This window comes from Panthera leo, chromosome B1 (genome assembly GCF_018350215.1).
Source record: "Panthera leo isolate Ple1 chromosome B1, P.leo_Ple1_pat1.1, whole genome shotgun sequence".
Lineage (NCBI taxonomy): Eukaryota > Metazoa > Chordata > Mammalia > Carnivora > Felidae > Panthera > Panthera leo.
In genome coordinates this window covers 79,610,495-79,620,926 of record NC_056682.1, presented here as the reverse complement: position 1 = coordinate 79,620,926, position 10,432 = coordinate 79,610,495, and the positions used below count along the sequence as shown (strand labels likewise).

The 10,432-nt window shown below is 35.8% G+C and overlaps 1 protein-coding gene across 1 annotated transcript in view; it reads left to right on the top strand.

Annotated features, from left to right (window-relative positions):
• EDNRA (endothelin receptor type A) overlaps positions 1-10,432 on the top strand; it is a 59,396-nt gene that overhangs the window by 32,259 nt on the left and 16,705 nt on the right. The window lies entirely within an intron of this gene.

Below are 10,432 nucleotides of genomic sequence, written 5' to 3'. Positions count from 1 at the left end.
AAAATATCAATAATTAAAGTGAATTAAAATATCAACAATCTTGCCCTACTGTTGAGAATTGCTTTACACATTTGCTGGTTATTAGCCATCTTTAGTGCAGGGGATTTGTATTTAGAGCATTTTGCCACTTATAGCTATTTAGTACCCTATGGCAACAAAGGAAAAATGAACATATTAGATGGAAGGAACTTTGGAAAAGGAGATTTTTGGACATGCAAATCCTATATTTTCAATGGTAGATTTCTCATTAGAAAAAAGAAGATACCATTCGATTATATTTATAATGCTTGATTACTTGAGCTGAGTGGTGAGTACATAAATTTGTTTTATTCTTCTGTGTTTCTTTGAATGCCTGAAATGTTTCATAATTTTTTAATGTTATTTTTTAATGTTTATTCATTTTTGAAAGACAGAGAGAGACAGAGCACAAGCAGGGGTGGGGCAGAGAGAAAGGGGACACAGAATCTGAAGCAGGCTCCAGGCTCTGAGCTGTCAGCACAGAGCCTAATGTGGGGATCGAACCCACGTGAGATCATGACATGAGTTGAAGTCGGACATCTAACCGAATGAGCCACCCAGGTGCCCCTGGAATGTTTCATAATTTTTTTAAAAAGGGGCAACAACAGAAGCACCCCTTGATCAGATTCTGAAAAACCCATCAAGTATATCTTTCTGGAATTCTCCTCAAACATGGATGTTAAGACTTCTCTAAAGGAGTACTTCTAGATGGTATTTTCTTTACCATCTAATTTTCATAGCAGGATCTATAAAAAGTGATGTTAGGAACTTTATAATACGTTCTATGGAGTCCTTTTATATTGAATATTATCCTATGCAAATGTTCTTTAATGACCTATTTAATTTAGAAGAGGTTTCTATTTTTTCTGTCTCACACTCTGGTAATAATTCTATCAGAGCACCTGAGTCCCATCATTATAGACATAAAAGACTCACTTTCTTAAAGAACATTTAAGTTTTTACACATATCCTGTTATTTGTCATTTGCAATTAATTTCGGGGACCAAACTGTTATTGATAAAACATAAAAAATACTCGTTCCATTAGGAGTTGAAAATTATAATGGTATTCTTATTATAAATTTAAGCCTGTAATAACTGTGAAACACAAACCAAAATGTTTAGTAGTGTTATTAAAAATAAATGTATTGCGGGGTGCCTGGGTGGCTCAGTCGGTTAAGCGTCCAACTTCTGCTCAGGTCATGATCTCGCAGTTCATGGGTTTGAGCCCCATGTGGGGCTCTGCGCTGATAGCTCAGAGCCTGGAGCCTGCTTTGGATTCTGTGTCTCCCTCTCTCTCTCTTTCTGAACCTCCCCTGCTTGTGCTCTGTCTCTCTAAAATAAATAAATATTATAAATAAATAAATAAATAAATAAATAAATATAAATGTCTTGCAAAAAAATGTAATGCTGAAATTAAAACACAAAAATTCTTTTAGTAGTTTAAAACATAGTGATGTGTTTGACAAAAATGCTGCTACAGCAATGGTAAACACAAAGATCAGAGATCACTTCTCCCTTATTAGTAGGATTCTCAGTAATTTCTAAGAAAACCTGAGGTCTATGTAGTTTTCTTCTGCATCATATCAGACATTAAGGGCTGCAGTATTAAAACATTTACATGGTGCAGGTGGCCACTGTATCACTTCCACCTGACTAAATAATAGACTGTGCTACTTGTGGCCATCTCCTAAAAAGTTGAGTAAGCATTTATAATCTGGATTTTATTCACTAATGAATTCTCACTCTGCTGCTCCTACCCTAGCATTCCACTAACACCATTTTCCTCTTGTATCCAAAGTGTCGTACTATCTAAAACTTAAAGCATTTAAATTGTATATGTGACATGACTAATGTAAAATTTTTCTCATATTTGTCAAGTTGTATATTTAGAGATATAGCTATATAGTCTTATTACAATATTCAATTAAATTTTTAATTATAATATAACTCTAAAATCCACATGGGGAAAAGATATAAGAAAATAATCATGATAGTTTAAAAAGCAATTATGTTTCCTACGTACACACTCTTCCTATATAATAGTGTTATATGTTATAAAGCTACAGTATTTAAAACAGTGTGGCACGTGCATATAAATATACTGAGAAATAAATGGGAAAGCCAGAAACAGGTGTTACAGTGTATGAGAACATAATACAGGCCGAAATCACTTTTGTAATGGAGAAAGGAAAGATCATCAATAAACAGTGCTATTTAGTCATCTGAGGGAAAAAGCATGTTAAAGTCTTATCTTGTATTGTATGTCAATAATAATATTTATAATAATTACCACTTGTTGAGTACTAGTATGTACTGGGCCCTGCTAAAAATACAGAAATTAGTTTACTTAATCCTTACAACACCACCTTGTGATAGTACTGTAATTATCCTCATTTTATAGGTGAGGAGTCTGAGGTTGAAAGAGGTTAACGAAGGCCATTTGGCTACCAAATGTTGGAGGCAGTAATCAAATATAAGTGGTCTGCCTTTTTACCACTATGCTTCAGCATGTAAAAACTCAAGCCATATAGAAGAAAATAGACTAATATCTTTTTGATCACTGGAAAAGGAGGGCTTTGGAACTTAAAAAAGATGGTGTAAATTCTGAATATAATTATTAAAAGGATTTCAGAAGATAAAGTTTGAAAATATGAATATCAAACATTCATAAATTTAAAAAACAAATATAGCAATAAGCTGGGGGAAATATTTGCAGCAAATACTTGTAGCAAAAGCTACAACATGTTAATATTCTTGGTAATTAAAGAGGCCGTACAGATAGTCATTAAAATCATAAGACTTCCATATAAAAAGAGCACAAATATAAAAATACCAATGAAGAAGTTTGAATGACTAATTAGCATATGAATAATGTTCATGTAATCAAAGAAATTCTAATTAAGAACATGTTTCTTAATATCTGGTGGGAGTAGAGGTTTAAACACCCCTTCAGGGGGGCGCCTGGGTGGCTTAGTTGGTTGGGTGTCCAACTTGGACTGAGGTCATGATCTCACGGTTCGTGGGTTTGAGCCCCACATCGGGCTCTGTGCTGACAGCTTAGAGCCTGGAGCCTGTTTTAGATTTTGTGTCTCCCTCTCTCTCTCTCTCTGCCCCTCCCCTGCTCATGCTCTCTCTCTCTCTCTCTCTCTCTCTCTCTCAAAAATAAATAAACATTAAAAAAATAAAATAAAATAAACAGCCCTTCAGGAAGATAAAATCCTATATACACTTTTGCCTTCTGACCTGGTAATTACAATTTTTAGGATTGATTCTGAGAAAACATTCCAAACAGAGAATTCATGCACAAAAATTTTCTTTACAATATTATTTACAGCAAAATACAGGAATCTTATTGCTCCATGTTAGGCCAATGGAAAGGAGGTTATATATAATTGACATGTACAGGTATATGAATATAAAATTCCTTAAAGGAAACATGATAAATATTATTAGTAGTTATATCTAGGGATGGGGGATAGGTTTTTGTAATGTTCTTCTATGAGTAGGAAAAAAAATCTGAAAGTTTATTTACTTCTATTACCTATTACCCATTTTCCTTATTTATTCTATGCCATTTTATGCATTTTATTTTTTCTCATTTATGCAGCTCATTCCTATGACTGGTGTTCTATATCAAGACTAATTTTCTATGGGCAGGCAGCTCTAAAACACAAGCACATATAGGCACATAAACATGAACACAGAAGTTTGTATACATGGAGAAACACATGTATATGCCCAGCCCAGAGTCTCTTCCATCCCTATTGTTGCCTTTACAAAAACAACATCATATTTGGGAAAAATAGCATTTTATATCAAAATTAAACTTTGTCTCAAAGGCTTTAAAAACAAGGATGATAATGAGTGTTAGGAAAGAGGAATTTAGCATCGTAAAAGAAAACTACACCTCTGAGGAAACATCTGACTAAAAGCCAAAGCTAGATAAGATTAGCATATTACAAAAAAGAATGAGAAATAAAATGAAGACAAGGAGAATTCTTGTTTCCTATAAATAACAAAAATGTTTAAGATATCTAAGTATAATCCCCTGATAAGCATTAATAAAAGAAGAAGCCAAAAGAGAGGAAAGAACTAATCATCAGGGAGGTGCAAATCAAAACCACAATGAGCTATCACCTCACACCTGTCAGAATGACTAGTATCAAAAAGACAAGAAACAATAAGTGTTGGTGAGACTGCAGAGAAAAAGGAACACTTTTGCACTGTTGGTGGGAATGTAAATTGGTGCAGCCACTCTGGAAAACAAAATTGAAATTCCTCAAAAAACTAAAAATAGAATTACTCTATGATCTAGCTATTCCAGTTCTGAGTATTTATCCAAAGAAAATGAAAACACTAATTTGAAAAGATACATGCACCCCTATTTTATTGCAGCATTATTCACAATAGCCAAGATGTGGAAACAATTCAAGTGTCTATCCAGGGATGAATGGATAAAGATGTGGTATATATAAACAATGGAATATTAGTCAGCCATAAAAAAGGATGGATCTTGCCATTTGTGACAACATGGTTGGACTTTGAGGGCATTATGCTAAGTGAAAAAAGTGAGACAGAGAAAGACAAATACTTATGATCTCATTTATATATGGAATCTAAAAAACAAAACCAGGGGCGCCTGGGTGGCGCAGTCGGTTAAGCGTCCGACTTCAGCCAGGTCACGATCTCGCGGTCCGTGAGTTCGAGCCCCGCGTCAGGCTCTGGGCTGATGGCTCGGAGCCTGGAGCCTGTTTCCGATTCTGTGTCTCCCTCTCTCTCTGCCCCTGCCCCGTTCATGCTCTGTCTCTCTCTGTCCCAAAAATAAATAAAAAACGTTGAAAAAAAAAAAATTTAAAAAAATAAAAAATAAAAAACAAAACCAGCAAAACAGAAAAAAAATAAGCTTAGAGATACAGAGAACAAATTGGTGATTGCCAATGGGCAGTAGGGGTGAGGGTGAAATGGGTGCAGAGGGTCCAAATTATTTCACAACTTCCAGTTATAAAAGAAATAAGTCATGGGGATGTGATGTACAGCATGATGACTGTAGTTAATACTGTGATGCATATTTGGACATTGCTAAGGGAGAAAATCTCAAAAGTCCTCATCATACACACACACAATCCTATAACTGTGTGTGGTGATAGATGTTAATTAGACTTATTGTGGTGATCATTTCACAATTTATACAAATATTGCATCATTATGTTGCATACCTGAAACTAATATAATGTTTTATGTCAATTATACCTCCATAGAAATAAATAAATGTTTCACTGTCATCCTTGTGATTTATTTCCTTGTTACAAAATTTAGAGTCTTTTTGTGAATAGTGTTATGTGGCATGGTTTAGTGGTCCCTTTTATATTTTATATAAGTCTATGTCATAAGTTTTTTGTTGATGAAAATATTGTAAGGTACTTATCCCCTAGTGACAAACTGTAAAATAAATTATCCTAGATTGAGAAGCATAATTCATAATTTAGTTCAGCAGGGGCTCAGGCAGGAATGAGGTGATGGACAGACATGATGAATAAGGCCTGGCTGCTGTCCCTTAGGAGTCTTCACGCTTGTGAAGATGGCAACCTGGAGACATGAGAGAATGAAATATTTGATGAAGGTATTTAGGCTATAGGATTCCTAAATCACCTAAATCATCAAAACCCTGCCTTCCTTCCCAACTTCACATTGTTCTGCCCTCTCTTTCTTCCTTGAGGGAATCTCAGGGAACCATTTTGCACAGCTTCGTTCTCCCCAATAGAAACTCTACCTCTGAAGGGGGTGGACGGTGGGGAGAAGGTGTGGGATCACCTCACCTTACCACTTCCTCCCCACTCCCATCTCAGGCATGGAGAAAAATGAAATAAATGTTCCATTGCAAATGATCAGTTGTATATCAAATAAAATGTTCTTGGTTAAAAAAAGAAAAAAAATGACATCAGGCATCTATTTCATTAAGACTTGGGCTCAGTTTCAGATCAAGATCATGAACCATTTAAAATTCCACTCCCACAAAAATCTGCCTTAACCTAGGAGATTTTCCTTGGTAATAAATGCTTTGTTCCCTGGGTCCTTTCTTTATTATTTTTACATTTCATTTGGTACTGACTCTAAGTTTTGGGATCTGAATATAGGGAATCTCTTTTGACATTTCTATTTCAAAAGCTTTCACACTAGAGAATGAATCATTCGCACTTAATTCCAGAAGATAAGATACTATTTGCTTTGAGTCTCGATTTGGTTGCATTATGGTCTACTAAAAATAAAAAAAAATCCTTCTTTAAGAAAATAAAAATAAAACAAGAAGTAAAAAGAGGGAAATTGGAATCTATTACAAAACAATTTACAGTTTGGGAATCCCTGCTTTCCTCTTATGAACTGAATCAAATTTATGGCTTAGGAAGAGTTCCCATTCTTTTCTAAATATATTTTAAATAAAAAATAATGAGAGGAACAACATATTCAAGTTCTGTACAATTTCTTTTTTTTTTTCTTCTTTGGGAAGACAATATAATAAAGAACGTATTTCACAAGTTGATTTACAGATTTAATAATCTATAATTTACAGATACAGTAAGAAAGGAAATGTTTTCCCACAACAATGAATAATAAAATGAAAACAACTGGATGAGAAAGATACTTGTAACTGATGTTTATGAACAGGAATTTTAGCCCAAAAATATGTATGCAAGAGAGATATTGGTTAATAAAGGCAACAGCTACTTTCTAGTGGAAGCATGGTTAAAGAATATGAATGTATGGTTATGTAAGAAGAACTATGTCAAATGTTATTCAAAAGTTAAGCTTCCAGAAGAATTTCAAATTTTGTGAATTAGAGCAACAATGAGGTGTCATCTCAACTATAATTAGTAAAAATAAATCAATTTATTTATTTTATTTTATTTTTTATTTTTTTTAATTTACATCCAAATTAGCATATGGTGAAACAATGATTTCAGGAGTAGATTCCTGAATGCCCCTTACCCATTTAGCCCATCCCCCATGCCCACAATGCCTCCAGCAACCCTCAGTTTGTTCTCCATATTTATGAGTCCCTTCTATTTTGTCCCCATCCCTGTTTTTGTATTATTTTTGTTTCCCTCTGTACAATTTCTTTTAAAACAAATGTTTATTTATTTTGAAAGAGACAGCAGGCGTGCGAGTAGGGGAGGGGAAGAGAGAGAGAATCCCAAGCAGGCTCCACAGAGCCCAACACTGGGCTTTATCCCACAAACTATGAGATCATGACCTGAGCCAAAAATCAAGAGTCAGATCCTTAACTGACTGAGGTTACCCAGCAGCCCCTGTACGATTTATTACTTTAATCGATTATTCAATGAATACAGAAAACTGAAAGATGAAAGAAAAAAATCTCCCTTTCTCACTATCAGCTTTCAATCTGCAGAGGATAAACAAGAGAGTAAGAAGAAGCCCATAACTTGCCCCAGAAAGGATAAGCCTTCATGGTTAATATCAACTATGGACCTGTCTCAGCTCTACCTTTTCACTAATTCCTCTTCAAATCTAGCTCTTATTGATTTTTACTTTGCATCCTTAGTCACTTAAGAAAAAGAAAACCAGAATTTCAGAAAAAGACTGAGGAAATTTAGAAACAACTTTGACCCCTCTTCAGATTTATCAGTGAACATTTTTTTTAATGCTAAGGTAGTGTACTCATAACACCAGCCATTACCAATAATTAAAATAGGTGTTTTTGTATGCCATAAGTGACAAATTTCAGATGTTACTTTGAGTTTGTTTGAGGGGAAAAAAGAGGGGGCAGGGAAGGGAAGAGGGATTCAATGCTGTTCTTTGTAAAGTTAACTGTCTTGTTTAAAGTGGAAGATGACAGGGTCAGACCAGTAAAAGGGTCTGGGTACAGATCCAACTTGTAGTTAAAAATTGCCTGTGGAAGGAGATTGTAAAAAGATAAAACTCTTTTAACAACTGCTCCAGGAGTGATGTATAATTAGATACCTGGAAAAGTTGCAGAGACCTAGTGATAAGGCAGTTTTGTTTCATAAGCCTCAAACTCAAAAGCCAATGTCAGTTCTTCATCCCAGCATTTTACATAATTGCTCAGTGGTCTCTATGATGTTCCCAAAGGTTTGTCCTAAGTCAAAACATGAAAGTGGTTTTCTGGAAAACCGTTTTTATTTAGACCTTGGACTTGGTTTCTCCTTATTCTTCTGCTGTTCTGATTGTCCTTTGCTGCATGGCAATAGGGAAGACATGTAAGAAGAGCCAGAGCCAGAAGAGGGAACCCAGGGACCAGACACAGACAAAGCCAAATGCTGACCATAGAGCATCTGGCTCTATATTTGGGGGTCTGTTCCCCATTGCACATAGTTATTTGTTCTTTTATCTTAATTCTATTGATAAGATCAAGTGACTGGATAATTTTGCTAGCTTACTTTTCTTTTTTTGTTTTGTTTTGTTTTTATTTTTGAGAGAGAGAGACAGAGCACCAACAGGGGAGGGGGAGAGAGAGAGAGGGAGACACAGAATCTGAAGCAGGCTCCAGGCTCTGAGCTGTTGGCACAGAGCTTGACATGCAGCTCGAACTCACAGACTGAGATCATGACCTGAGCTGAAGTCAGACGCTTAACCGACTGAGCCACCCAAGCAACCCAGCTTATTTTTTCTTTGATAACAACCTACCCCAAAACTTAGCAGCTTAAAACAACCACCATTTTATTATTACTTCACCATATGGTGGGGTAGGAATTTGGGCAATTCTTATGCAACTTGTCACTTTGACTGGGGTCTCCTGGTGGATTTCATCTCGTGGCTCAGCTTGTCTCTTGGGTCCAAGATACATGACTAGCCCTTTGGCAAGAACAAATGGAACTCTGAGCCTAACTCCCTCTCATGTAGTCTAGCACCTCTTAACAAATTCTCTGAGACAGGCCCAGGGCTTCAGGGTGGAGTCGCTGCTCTGCTCGGAAGCCAGGCCTGAAACCCACAAAGCATCCTTCCAGCTCTACTCAGTCGGTCCAAGCAGTCACAGGCCAGCCCAACTGAAAGACTCTGCCGAAGAAGTATGAAAGTACTCACTGCTATCTTTTAATCTACCATGCCTGGTTTCTCTTTAAAATTCTTCCTGCTGAGGAGACTATAGATGCTGGAGAGGATGTGGAGAAACGGGAACCCTCTTGCACTGTTGGTGGGAATGCAAACTGGTGCAGCCACTCTGGAAAACAGTGTGGAGGTTCCTCAAAAAATTAAAAATAGACCTACCCTATGACCCAGCAGTAGCACTGCTAGGAATTTACCCAAGGGATACGGGAGTACTGATGCATAGGGGCACTTGTACTCCAATGTTTATAGCAGCACTCTCAACAATAGCCAAATTGTGGAAAAAGCTTAAATGTCCATCAACTGATGAATGGATAAAGAAATTGTGGTTTATATACACAATGGAGTACTATGTGGCAATGAGAAAGAACGAAATATGGCCCTTTGTAGCAACGTGGATGGAGCTGGAGAGTGTGATGCTAAGTGAAATAAGCCATACAGAGAAAGACAGATACCATATGTTTTCACTCTTATGTGGATCCTGAGAAAGTTAACAGAAATCCATGGGGGAGGGGAAGAAAAAAAAAAAAGAGGTTAGAGTGGGAGAGAACCAAAGCATAAGAGACTCTTAAAAACTGAGAACAAACTGAGGGTTGATGGGGGGTGGGAGGGAGGGGAGGGTAGGTGATGGGCATTGAAGAGGGCATCTTTTGGGATGAGCACTGGATGTTGTATGGAAACCAATTTGACAATAAATTTCATATATTAAAAAAAATAAAATTAAATAAATAAAATAAAATTTAAAAAAAAATTCTTCCTGCTGAAATAAATAAATAAATAAAAATAAAAATAAAATTCTTCCTGCTGGTATTTTGCCTCCAAACCTCTGCATGGAAGTTAGTTTGTCTATCATATAAGATACATAAATCGTAAAGAAACATTACAAATGATTGCATTTGCTGTTAATTAACAATGTGCATAGGTAAGGGTAGAAGTGACACTTACTGGAAGTGGTAACATGGAAGGGAAAATAATAAATTCCAATGTAGACAAGTATCGATAGGCACTTGGTAGAAATTACTGAAGTACTGAAAGTACTTCAGTTACTTTTTCCTTCTCTTGATTCAATAATCCCCCTCAAGATAATTAATCCAGGAAAATCATTCAAAAAGAGAAAAAAAACTATATATACAAACATATTTATAAGTGTGTTATTCACAACCTTGAAACACTAGAATTGATGTGAACTTAGGAGAAATATTTAAGTCAACTGTATCAATATCCAGTTATACTGTGTAGCTATAAATTAATAAATGCCATGCTTCTGTAGAAGCATAAGGCCATTTTTTATCATGAAAAGTAGATAAAGCTAAAAATAAAATTGTAATTGATAT